Below are 14,794 nucleotides of genomic sequence, written 5' to 3'. Positions count from 1 at the left end.
TACTGAAATGTTGAAACTTAGTATACTGAGTCCCAAAATGCAGCAAAAAAGACTGACAATGCAGGAGAAAATTGAATATTGAACATCACTTTTCTCTTTTAAACTTTTTTTGCAGGAGAGCAATCCCCCCTGCACCCCTCCTGATATTTTTGGCAAGCCCAAAACACCCCTTGAACTTATATACACCAACTCTAAGATTGCCATACCTTAGAGAAATGACAATTTTCTGAGAAATGACAATCTAGGACTTAGTATATTTAATTCTGCAATTTCAGTCATTCTGTCTCTACATTCAGGGACTCAGCATTTCAAGTCTCCTCATTTCCTGTGGTTACCTTCTGAATCAGTCTTCATTTTTGAGAAAATAATTAGTCCCATCATATATGTATAAAAAGATGAAAGTCAGACATTCTACATTAAATAAAACTAGTAATCAGTAGCCTGGTACAGTGCCATTACATGTTTTGTAATGGCATAAATTAAAATAGCATCTTCTTGAGTACACTAACATGAAATATTTTTCTAGTAAGATAAAACAAAAGTAATCTGTCCTAGAAGACATGCATTAGTAGAATTAAAATATATTTGACAGTACCATTCTTATCATATTTGTGATATTCATGGCATGCATTGACATTCTGTAACCTTTTGGTGCTCTGATTTCTAAGGATTTTTCTTAACATTTTTTCATTTGTTGTGCTTTTTCTTTAATGCCTTTGTATTATCTTTACAGAGTTATCATATTTTATTTTCAAAATTAAAAGTGTCAGTGGTACAACAAGCAGCTTACACCTTTGGGTACTGTAAGATCACAAAGCTATGGGTTCTATTCCTATTACAAGTGATTGTATACATTATCAAATTGCTGACTCTGCAGTACAACCTTTTGGGACTGCGGGTGCACTCCTGAGTGTGCTGTCTGACCTTCATATGAGATGTTAAAAAGAATAGCTCAGGTGGATGTAAAAGATCCCATGGCACCTATCAAAAAGAGTAGGGGTTGTTTATTAAAAAAAAGCAATACTTATTTACATTCCATGTATACAATTGACAGTATCTACAATATATACATTATTTACAATTTTAACAAAAAGGAATATGACTTCAAGTTACTATCTCTTAAAAAAAATAGCAATACTAGTTATTTCACATTGTATGATTCCCACTCTAACTTCCATAAGCAAAACCTTATTTTTTTAGCATTGTAGCTAAATCCCAAACTTCCTTAAAATATAATTTGCTTCACTCGATTCCAAATGAACCACATTATACAATTTTTTTATCAATTCTTTTTACATAATTTCTACTTCTGTTCTTATAATGTTCATATTCAATCATATCCATATTTAATTTATTTACCTCTGTAAAACCCTGTAAATAGTTCAAATCCATGATCTTGTTCCATAAGGTTGTATCTTTTACACCCTAAAAAAAAGTAAAAAAAAACTATTTTCAAATTCATTACAATAAATGCAATTTCTATCCGTTTTACTTTTGTAGGGCATATTTGCTTTCCCTGGAAGTGTTTGTATTGTTAGCCTCCATAAGAAATCATGACACTCCAACATATCTTCACATTTTCCTATTCTTGCCTGAATATCAGTCCTTTTATCTTTATGCAACTCGTTCCATGGATATATACAAAAATACTTTTCCATAATATTATTATACCATTGTTTCCTCTCATTTTCAATCTCATTATTTTTTTATTTTCCAATGTAATATTTTATCTTGATATATTTTTATTTCTTTATGACATGTTCTCTTTCTTCTAAAATTCATACAATTCCTCCGCCCTATTTTATACTTAGATCTTAATATCTGTGTAAATAAAGAAACATAATTATACTTAAAACATGTTAGTACTTTATATAAATGTAAAGAAGCTGCATACAGTATTGGATTTATCAAACCTGAACCGCCTTCTTCCTTTTTAACATACAACTCCCACCATTTTAACTGGGTTCAGTCTAGAACCTCAAATAGAAGAAAAATATATATTGTACACTTCCTTCACATATATTAAGGGTATACTAAAACACTTGCTAAATAAACAATTCTAGAAAGTAAAACTGAGTTGATTAAACATATTTTTCTTAAATGATAATCTAAATGCTTTCCAAAATATGCAAGTAATTTTCATTACTTCTGATTTCTCTTTCCGTATCATTTCTATATTTACTTCTTTCCCAAAGCTTATTCCAAGTGCATTTATACTTGCTATGTTAAATTTAATACCTCCTAACATACCATCAAAACCTAATCCTTGACTTTTTTCTTTAAATATGGAAAATCCTATTACTTGTATATATTCTTGTAAATAATTTGTCATTGTACTCATTCATTTGATATTTTTTTGCAACAAGAATAATATCATCTGCATATGTTAACAAAATTGGCATCTTTATCTGTTCATTAGAAATATAACACATGATCTGATGTTGTTAATCTTCATTCATTCCTTACTGATGGATGTTGGTTCCATCCTCGGAACTGAGTCAGCCTTATACCAAGCTTGCACCAGCCAGAAAACTCTCGAGTTAAGCTTACCCATAGTGCCTCTCTCCCTGTTACCTCAGCTCTCGTGTAGTTATCAAGACGTGTGATGCCAGCTTTCAGCTAAGTGATTTAGAACTTCTTGCTATTAAAACCTCTTTTGATATAATTTCCTTACTAATCTTATAATATTTTACTTTATTAGTTAGTTGCTAGTTTCTATACTTGTTTAAGTGCCTCTTTTCCCCTTTTTCTTACCAATTTTGGGTATTCTTAGTACCATCGCTGGTGCAAGCTTTTCCTCCTCTACCCTCTGAGGTAATTCTTAATGCCATTGGTGGTATTCTCTTTTCCTCCTTTTCCCCTTTTTATCCATCTAGATACCTATCCAAAAAAAAAAAAAGTTCCTTTTATAGATTTTTCTGTTTTGATAATTTTGTGTGTGTGTGTGTGTGTGTGTGTGTGTGTGTGTGTGTGTGTGTGTGTGTGTCTGTGTGTGTGTGTGTGTGTCTGTGTGTGTGTGTAATCTGTTTAATGTGACACTATTCTTGGATTACCCTACTCCGCTATGTCAGAAAAGAAAGGAATGACTGGATTTAAACAGTGCGACCAGTCTGGCTGTAAAATGCCAGATTCAGATGCCCATATCACTTGCATTTACTGCCTGGGTATTCCTCACTTATCTGTACAACCACCATGCTAAATTTGTAAAGGATTTAGTTCCTGCACTTTAAATGAGAGGAAAAACAAGCTAATCCTTAAGGGTCTTTTGACGACTACTTTTTGGAGGCTATTTCTGGGTCAGAGGGTTCTCCCCCTCCCAAGTAAGAACACAAACAAAGGAGCCATTCTGTTCCTTCTTCATCACATGGCACTCATGCTAAGTCTTCAGAACTGAAGGCAAAAATTCCAAAATTGACACCAACAGCCTTGGCACCAGGGCCTCAACTCCCTTCCACAGTGCCATCATCTGTTCCAGGACCTCAACTATCCAGCTCGGTACCAGCCACAGTACCGATAATGACTACTGTACCTACCATGTCTTTAATTACTACGTTGACTCTGATCTCCCTTTCTGCACCAATAATAGTTCTCCCTACACTGGTCATTTCCCCCCATATACATCTTACTAGCCATGAGACCACGGTGTCTAAAGGAGAAACAATCACTTGGACCCGATATTCCCCCATGGCAGACCCCTTCTTTGGTTAACAATGTAGCCCCTTCTTGGAGCAGCCTGACTCTCTGTCGGGGATATCAACCCGCTCCTCCAGGAGCCTCTCAGAATTTGACTTGGTGAGACTTGTGGATCAGCTTCTGGCAACCAGAGGAATCACAACCCCTGTCAAACCCTCCCTCCCACCTGGAGCCGAGGGTTTTTCTCCATGGACTCCTACATATACTCCTCCTTAGAGGTATTGAAACCCTTAACACTGATGCCTATCCTGTTTCCAGCTTCTTTGGTGCCACATGTAGACCTCATTGTGGTTTCAGAGCTGAACCTTTGGCCACTGACTCATTCAGAGGTGAGCCATCCTCAGGATTATGACTAAACTGTCGGCACCATGAAACCTAGTGCGGCACCCATTTTTTCTATGGCACCATCCACTACGTTTACAGTTGTCTTGGCAGCACCAAGTCCTCTTGGGGCACCTTCCCTAGGAGTGGGCTTGTCGGAGCAGAGTGTGACTCTAGTTCTGAGGTTGTCCTTCTCAATTCTGGACTCCCATCCCTCTTCGGGCAGGCCAGCTTTCCAGGTGTTGGAGAGGGCCCTTGCCTCTGCAGGCACACAGATGGTTCCCTCAACTTTGGAGTACCATACATTTACCCTCTCTGGTCCACAGCTGACACAGTCCAGCACATCTGGACATCGAGCACAACAGCCTCAAGACACCCTATCACAGGGCACCCTCTCTTCAAAGTCCTCTTTGGATGTCCACACTGAGGAGGTACCATATAAGCGATCATGCTAGAAGAAGAACATGGACTCCGAAGAGTCCCTTATGGAAGATATGGGCTATGATGAGGTGGAGGGGTGTCCAAAGGAAACCCACTGAGGATGTCTCCATTGGAGACATACTGGAAATTTTAAAACAGTGGGGAGGCTGGAAGCCCACCAACCCCTCTCCGGGGAGTCTGTATTCTTGTAGGCTTTTCATGATCGACCAGGTCGACCCTGTACTTCTTTGGTGACCCCACCTGCAGATGAACTAGTCCAACTCATCATGCAGTGCACATAGAGCAGTCCTGACACCGTTGAACCAGTCCCCCGGAGACTAGAAAAAAATTATTTCCCCGCCAGAAGAAAGTCCACACTGGCCCAAAGGCCTACAGGTAGATGCTATGGTGGGGGTGGCAGCTACTAAGAAAGAGCTCACCGAGGAGAACTATACTGTCCATTCCCCAAACAGAGAGTCTCGGGCGATGGACAGGTTAGGTAAGTGAGTGTTTGCCTCATTGACCTTTCCCATTCGGTCCTTGAATTACTTGGCACACTTTACCAGGCTCCAGAGAGACCTAATTTCAGAACTCTCCGGAACCTTAGCAGGAGCAGGAGCAGTCTCTGACAAGATACATGACAAAGTTGCCTCACAGCTTGCAACCCTGGAATCTCTATCCAACTCAGTGTGGTTAATCTCTCACACTACTGAAAGGACGGCTAGAGCAGTGGGTTCTGGCGTTGTCATGAGACGTCACGCCTGTATGCGCCTTTGTGATTTGATGACACACATGTTGAGTTTACCCCCTGGGGCAGAGGGGGGTAACTCTTCTGGAAGATGCCCCTACCGAGGTAGAGGGGGTCTGCGTAATCAGGGGTCCAGAAATTGACCTACCGATTTTCTTTCCAAACTTCTCAAATAAAGGAGAATACTACCTTCATTTATTGGATGTACATAGACAACTATGATTCTATCTAGACAGAACTAAATCACTATGGAAATCCCACCAGTTATTTGTATCCAACTCAGGACCAAATTTGGTTAAATCTGTTTCTAAGGTAACTTTATCTAAGTGGTTAAGAAATTGCATATGCTTCACCTACCAACATAGCAAAACTCCTCTACCGGCTAAGGTCAAAGCACATTCAACCAGATTGGTGGTGACTTCTGTTGCCTTCCATTCATGGGTTTCCATGGACAATATCTGTGCATCTGCACCCTGGGCTATCGCATATACTGTTATCAGTCATTACAAATTGGATTTGGTCAGGGGGAGAGCATCCTTTGGTTCAATGGTACTCAGGAACATCCTTCCACAGGGCCTCCCAAGACATAAAGTAGCTAGGGACTCTGTCCATCAATAAGGAATGAATGAAGATTAACAACATCAGATAAAGAAGTTATGTTCTTACCATAATGTTCCATCTGTGTTGTTGATCTTCATTCATTCATTACATCCCACCCTCCTTCCCCTTCCAAAAGGCTCCTGGAGGTTTGGATATGGTCCTAATCCTGTATTAGGGAATTTGATCAGAAAAAGCCTCCGCTTTCTTTCTTACGTACAAACTCGATCTGAGGTAACAGGGAGAGAGGCACTTTGGGTGAGCTTAGCTCGAGAGTTTTTTGGCTGGCGAGAGCTTGGTATAAGGCCGACTCGGTTCTGAGGACGTAACCGACAACCATCAGTAATGAATGAATGAATAGAGATCAACAACACAAATGGAATGTTATGGTAAGAACATAACTTCTTTTTTCCCCTTTCTCTATTAACGTGTTGAAATCACATTCATTGCTAACACAAATATTATACCATTCAATGGACACCCTTGTCTTATACCTTTGTCAAGTATGGTACAATTTACTCTTTTTTCCTCTGGAAGAAATATCTTTGCTAATACAATACATGTTTTATTTTCTTCTTGTTTAAATCATACAACTCTTTGTTATTTAATTAAAAAAAAACTTCATCATTTTTCTAAACTAGCAACAGTACCATTACTTAACTTCTTGTACTTTACTTTTTCCTCCATTTTTTTCTCTTTTCCCACCTTATATAATTCCTTTTGTAATTCTGTTTAAAACATAACCACCATTCTGATCAGGCCTTATAAAATTCTCTCATTTCCACATGATCGTGCCATAACTTCAATATATCAGTTTTTCCTTTATCAACCCATTTAACCTCATTTATCCTTTTTATTATCTTCTCTATTCTTATATACTCAGAATTTCCTTTTAACACAATCCAAATTGCCCAGTGATCTGAAAAACATGTCATCAAAACACCTTCTCCTACTATTAGTAACCCTGCTGAAATTAAAAAATAGTCTACTTCATTTTTTTCTCCTCTATTATATTTTCATGCACACTTCTTCCAAATTCGTAATTGCCCATATTTTATAATATCTAACACTTTTTTAACATCATAAGATTTCCTATTCTGCTGTCTTAGATGACAATTAAAATCTCCTATTACAATTATTTCAGTATTTATAGCCACATACTGAATTATAGTTTTAAACATATCATCTGATATCAGTCTTCATTTATTCCTTGACCTAAGGACTCAGTTCTGAACTTTGGAACCGACTGTGCTCAGCCCATAAAGACCAAAACGTCTCGAGCTTACATCCTACCCAGAATGCTCCTCTCCCAGTTACCAAAGATCTTGTTTGCTACTTCCTGTGACAGACGCGTTACCAACTTACCTTGGAGGTAATTTTCCCTTGTTTCTTGTATTTCAAAATTTTGAATAATAATAAGGTTATTTCTCTTCTTTACATATGCCATGGGATTCATGAAGCTCGGCGCAAGGCCGGCGTTAGGCTTGCGCTGACCGTGCGGCGTGAAGATGGCGCATTAGCGCCAAATGCATATTAATGAAGTAGCGCTGCCGCTACAGCCACATGCATAGGAAAGGAGCGTGAGTACATAAGGCATGTCGAAGTGCCGCATGGAGGAGTGGAAATGTCAGCTGTCGACGTGCAACCTAAAATGCTTGCATATAACAATTTGCAAGCATTAGTAATCACATCTGTCAGTGTCTGTGGATACTGAAACATATGCAAAGCATGCAAGACAGTTCCTGTGAACACAAAATGAAGAAGCAAACACAAATGCATGGTAGGGAATAACGGGTCCCTATCCCGCAAACAAATGACATTGAAAACCGTGTACCCATAGTCCAACGCAGTGTAGATAGTTATAACAAGTGGAAGTGAAACGCATCATATGTTAGCGCGCCGCCAATAGGTGCGTCCAGCCCAATGGTCAGGGTCACCAGCTGACCCATACTGTGAGGGAGGGTACACAGCTGGGCAGGTGTGTCCATAACAAAAAACACCATAAATGTAAATATCTAGCAACCGTATGACCGAATTATATCCCACAATGCATGTAATAGTCACATACATTAGGTATGTCCATATTTCACATACCAAATGTGACAGGAAACAGAATAAGCATGTAAACAAAACAGAAGGAGCATATAAGCTGCTACAACAATAAGGCAACATGTAGGCTGAAAGGAACAGTATTATCCGTAGCGTTCACTGTGGGTACGTGTTGTCCAGTACATTCGGATATGTGTCCGGAATATATCCCATCCTGGACATAGGAAAAAGTGGCATCCTACCAATGATTAGAACAGTCGGCCAAAATCCGCACATCAGTGGTCCAAGCCGAACTTGTCAGGATATGTCACAGTTGAACGGGTATTACCCGGGTATACCAACCATGTCACGAAAGTTAAGTATGGGCATGTACCTATGTGCGTGAGGTATAGCATGTGGAAAGTCAAACATGGCAGGGTAGTCCACACAACCATACAGGTACCTGACATATGTAGGGTATGCAATGTGTTACCTTGACCGTGTCATGGGCCATCAACCAAAGCAGTGATGGATGGAGTGTCAGGAATATGTGCATGGGGGGATGGGTAATGGTATAATCCTCCAAGGTGACACTGTGTCGTATGCAGAATAGGTGAACCGGAGGTGTATGAGGGAGCAGCGGGTGAAGCAGAAAGAAACACAAAAACATGTATACACATCTGCAATACAACCAGAAAGGCCATACTGTAGAACACAATCCCACAAACATATGAATATCAAAATGTGCGATACAAATGTACAGACATGTCACCGGCACATACCCACAGATTGGTCCTGATGGAACTGGCCATATCAAATGCAACACACCTGGATGCATAATGGACTACCCAGCATCCCCTCCACAGCACACAACCCACCCCCATACCTGAACGTCCACCAAATCCAGCCATACTTGGCCGACTAGTTTGGTGCAGCCACATCTACACATAGTGACCACTACGCATATGTAGTAGGTAGTGTCACCCTAGGCAGTTTCAGGATTGCAAACTATGTATCCCTTGCATGTTTTACCCCCAGCACATTTTCGTAACGCGAGAAGAATGTTCGTTATTGGTCTTGTTTTGGTCTTGTTAAATTTTTGGGATATCCTTCATGGGATAAGTAACTTGTGTAAACATTAGAATGGGTATGAAGACACGATGTCCAGTCCTGTAGATATCTGGATACAAGTTGGAATGTGCAGTAGTGGTGCACGAGACTGTCCAGCCATAGATGGTCATGCAGAACCTACTACCCAGGATCAAACACCTGCCCGTGACGCACGTGTCCCGACACGAATAAGCGAGAGAATATATTGCACACATTCGCATAGTGGCACATGGTATATGGGTGATGAAGGCACTGACATAAACAGGATTCCCCCTGATCCACTGTGTGAGGGACAAGTAATGTGTGTGTAGGTGTGACCTGACCAACAATGATAGAATGCCAAATGTCCTGTGATTGTAGGAAATAACTATGTACCATACTGCATGTAACAGTTGCCTAAAGCAGTCACATCAGGATAGAATAAACGTAATTCATACAAGAAACAGGCAAACAACAAAAGTGCCAAAGGTATAGGCTCACAGCTAGGAAACAAATGAATGCTCTAAACCTGCACTGATCGTGGCTATGTGTTGGCCCAAACAATCTGGTGTCCCCAGTAGGGTTACCATCTGTCCCACTTTGCGAAGGACAGTCCCTCTTTGGACAGTTGTGTCCTGACAAAATATATTAAAAATGGCAAATGTCCTGAGATTTTAGGACATAATTATGTCCCATATGTTATGTAATAGTTGCATAAAATAATTATTTCTGTATCTAAAATACCTAAATGTTACAAGAAACAGAATAAGCAACTAAACTGCTACAACAATAGGCTTTTATGTAGGCAAATAAGTAAAGTTCTATCCTTTGTACTGACCGTGGGTATGTGTCGGCCTGTAAAATCTGATGTGTTTTCCGAAAATGTCCCATATTGGCCATTTGAAAAGGTGGCAACCCTAGTCCCCAGAATACATCCCAACCTGAACATATGACAATGTCAATGCTACCAATGGTCAGAGCATTCGCACAGTAACTGGCCACCTCTTAACCACTCACAAAGCCAGTGACCTTTGGAGGAAAGGTGTTGAATGAGAATGACTACTTACAACAATGAAGAGTAATAGATGCATTTAACTGCAGAAAATTAGTAGTATTATGAATCTGTCAACACGTTCCAAGTTAATAGTACTAATATGGTAGAAGTGTCCGTGATTGTCCCTGAGTTGTCATAGCCTTGTCCCTGTCACTGTAGAAATGAGTCCCCAAGTATCACAGAGGTCCGTACACATAAGTACACCAAACAGCTGTCACATCTGTTGACAGGACTATTGCATACCTGTAGTGAATTTATAACTGATGTCCAGAATAATATTCATTATATCTATAAATGAATGAAATAGTCAAATGGGAAGGGAAACAAGTGGAACCCCCCCCCCCAACCTGCATTATGTAGTGGAACCACTCCCCACCCTAAATTATGCCTCTGTGCTGTAAAGCCAACATTTATACATGTAAAGGTGACCGCGTTCGCATGGGTCCATTAACCGGATTCCATCAAAGTGGTACTTTCATAAGGAATAAGGCACATGTAATCCCAAAGAAGTGCCTGTAAACATATGTAACTCAGAATAAGGAGATGCAAGTGCGCCTGCGCAGGTGTACGCAGCTATTAGCATAGCAAATGTATGTTGTCTTGTACAGCTGTAACTTTTATATATATAGATAGCTAGATGTGTGTATAAATAAATATCCACAGACATAACAGAAATATGCAATTATATATCTACATATATATCTATATATACACATATATATAAATATATATATATATACATATACATATATATATATATATATATATATATATACATACATATACACACACGTATATATATATATATATATATATATATATATATATATATATATATATATATATACACATATACATACATATATATATATATATATATATATATATATATATATATATATATATATATAGATAGATATATATATATATATATATATATAGATATGTAAGGAACGCCGAAAGACGAAAGCAAACATAAGGGTTGTGAAGGGAATCTAGAGCAAGTAAGGAATTATAAAGTGCTCACAGCGTATGTCACATAAAGCTGCACAAGTGTGAGTAGAGCACCGCTCTTCACACCAGAGGCAGGGTTATACCAGTGGCCATAACATTGTTGAAGTGCTACATCAACATTGTAAACAGACGGAATGTAGTACATGTTGCGACCACCTTCACTTGTAACCCGCAAATCGTTCATAATCCATAACACCAGGAAAGGCACGTATGTGCAAATATGAATGGATGGTGAGCCTGTGAATACACGAGACGGTAAAAAATGTGTGTAGGGCCCCAACGCTCATGAGAGGGAAATGTGTAAAGGTGTGTCATGGCTGTGATATCAGGTGTATAATGGCTGTTATGCGTGGAAACTCAACCCGGGTGTGCAGGAGAAACTATGGATATGCGATTATGGACACAGGAGTGCTAGGGTATGTTGCGCCGGGTGCTATGGAGCGGCCCGTGGAGATCAGCTAGTACGTAGGTGCGATTCCCAGATAGAGCGTCGTTTGTGTGGAGACATGCGTGAATGGGCGTATCGTTGTCGGACGTTGTGCGTCAGGGCTGGCAGCCTGACACGTAAAACCTATACGCCACCCATGAGCAGAACGGAGTTCTACTTTGACAACCCCAAACCGGGAAATGCAGAAAGACACAACTACATGAAGACAACAATATGTTGATGTATAGTCACAGTAACACAAACACTCATCCTATCAACAGTAATAATATGAATGTGCACGGAAACAAACACAGTAGCAGGAATAATAGGCTGCGCATACGAGTAATAGGTCGAATGACACTGTATCACATCCCAGTTAGCAGCGGCACCCCAGACATGAAAAACGTGCGACATCTGTCCGCTGTATAACGTGCAATATACTGATCACAAGTTCACCGGAGTGAAGTGTCGGTGTCATAATGACTCAGGCAATAGTATGCTGGTGAAGCAGAGATAAAACCCAATACACATGTGTAAGTGTCCATGTCCGGGAAATGTATAGGTTAACGGACACACAGATGTATATATAGATAAAAACTTATATATACATATATCTATATTAATTTACATACACATATATATTCATACAGATATATATATATATATATATATATATATATATATATATATATATATATATATACACAAGGATATACTACGAATATATATATATATATATATATATATATATATATATATATATATATATATACACAAACAACAGGTATTGATATATACACATACACACAAAACAAAATATATATGTCAGTGTAGATATACACATGTACATAAATAGGTTACTTCACAGCAATTAGGGGTAACATATTTACCGCCCGGGCATATGTGACTGGGAGGTCCAATAAATAAACGTTGTACCCCCCACATCGCCCAGCTAGGCCGGACAGACATACAGACAGGCAATACAGATCAATACACTGCCGCTGTCCAAAACACCGGTAGGAAAGTACTAGTGGGAGAGATCTGCAAGGTCTACACTTTAAACAAGGATAACGGTATCCCTTGCGGGACACCAAAAATTCAGGGTACGTGTGAATCTGCTGACATTGATACGAGCAGGATGTAGGTGTACATGGAACAGTAGGTTGTGCAAATGTGATAATACATGGGTTGACAAAACGTACGACATGTGTCCTGAGACAGGGAGAGTGGGCAATGTGTAGGGGTGTGCTCATACCCCAGCTGCGCTCGCAGTAAGTATTTGTCATGACTGCTGTAGAGGGGTGCCAGGTAGGTGGACCATGGGTATGCAATAAAGGGCTTAAGTGTGCAGGTGCTGTTTGGCAGAGATGTAGTAGGCCCGCCCAGTGGAAGTCATTAATATTCCTATGTGGGCATAGCCTATGCCTACACCTCCCAAACCTGAACCATCGGGGGAATACATAGAGACCAAATCAGTGCCCTGTACCCAGTTAGCATGGACGTCCATAGTTATGTATCAGAATGTAACAAAGTCCAACTAAACACTTCCAGAACTAGTGATATTAGGTGAACAGGTGGCGGAATAGAGGTAATGACAGATGACAACATGTATGAGTCAGAAACAGCATGTACCTCGACAAACGTGAATGAATACATATGCGCTGTGACTGTAAATGTGTCTGGTTAATAGAACCAATCATCTAAGTGTGTCCCACGGGGTGTTATGCCTTGTTTCTGATACAGTGTTCATTCACACCCATTGATATGTGAGTTCTGCTACTGACGGAAAGTGCATAATTTGCTGACCACCTTAGGTAGATGATAGTATAATAGAAGTGGTTCAACACCCGTACGCCTGCGAGGGACACACCTGTCTGGGCAGTTGTGTCCTGCAAAATGACAGTTATGGCACATGGTCTGTGAGTTCGGGAATGGAGGCTATATAGTGTGTGTAGTGGTGTCAGACATTAATTTGTTGTATCAGAAACAGCTACATGTAATAGGAAACAGTATTATCAATTATAATGCTACATGAATAACCTTAACGTCTGCAAACCATGGAAGTTGTCTGTTTACTACTGGCTGTGGGTATGTGTTGCCTTGACACATGTGATAGCTCTACATATAGGGTCTATAGGGCCGCCACCATTCTGAATGGCCAAAGTGGAACCTGCTCTGTAGAAATGTCAGACGTACCAGGGCAGAAGATACCTACAGCCATGCATAGTACAGAAATATACATATCGGCACAAATCAAAGCATAGTCTAGCAGCAGTAAAGTTGCTTATGCTACTACATATGACATATCGACGTGTCAGGTATACAAGACCTGTAACAAGCAACCAGTACAGACATGTACAACATGAGAATGTCCCCTAATCAGGACCGTTGCAATGGCTAGAGTATTGTCCATACCTCTCAACTGTCCCTGCATTTCAGGTACGTCCCTGAGTTTGATTGACAGTTTAACTCTGTCCCTCTTAATCCCTCCTAAAATTAGTGACTGTTGAAGGAAAGGTGGTGAATCACACTTACTGATTAATGACAATAAGTAAGAGTTATAAAATACTTTTACTTCAAAATATGTGTATTGAGTCATATGCTCTGATTCTGTCAATGTTTCAAGTTAATAGCACTACTTTTGTAAAAGTGTCCCTGATGTTTTCTTGACCTGTCCCTGATTCTGTAGAAATGTGTCCCCGATTGGTGGAGAGGTCTGGTATTGTCACATGAAATATGCCTAATGAGGGACTGTCCCATTCAAAGTGGGAAAGGTGTCACTCCTACAGTCTCCTGTTATGCAATCTGAAAGGTGGACAACGTGCAGTAGGTATGGGGTAGCATGATTCGGCGGACAGCTGTGTTAACAAACTCAAGTCACATGTCAGCATTGCAGAGTATCGGTTCCCATGTATCAGGCAGATGGGAGAAGATTGTATGAGGAACACGCATATAATATGATTACGTCACTGGACAGGTCGCCGAGTCCGTACAGTCGAATGCCTGCCGTCGCAAAATGGTTACACATACTCGATACTGTAGTCATGTAGTCTGATGTAATACGCATCACAGGGATCGCACACACCCAGTGTAAGTGACAAATATAAGCGGAAATGTCGGTGAGTGAGCGGCTGTAAGCGTGTTTGTCTACCAGTATGCCAGTAGTGCACTGTCAAAAAAATGTGGAGTCTAAACATGTATAAGGTGCTGTGACCAGAGGTTAGCAGTGCTTAACACTGTGCAAACCCACGCACAACTGCTCCCACCTGCTGGAATGTGCCTTACCCAGTCTGTATCCAAAGGCGTCGGTCTGTCTGCAAACAAAGAACCACCCTGTTCACGTGTTGGTAGCAGTACCCTGCGCACATAGCTCATGTGAATTAACAATAGACCATGGCATATG

This window comes from Protopterus annectens, chromosome 9.part0 (assembly GCF_019279795.1).
Source record: "Protopterus annectens isolate FY-2018-M chromosome 9.part0, PAN1.0, whole genome shotgun sequence".
Taxonomy (NCBI): domain Eukaryota; kingdom Metazoa; phylum Chordata; order Ceratodontiformes; family Protopteridae; genus Protopterus; species Protopterus annectens.
This window is presented reverse-complemented; position numbering follows the sequence as displayed.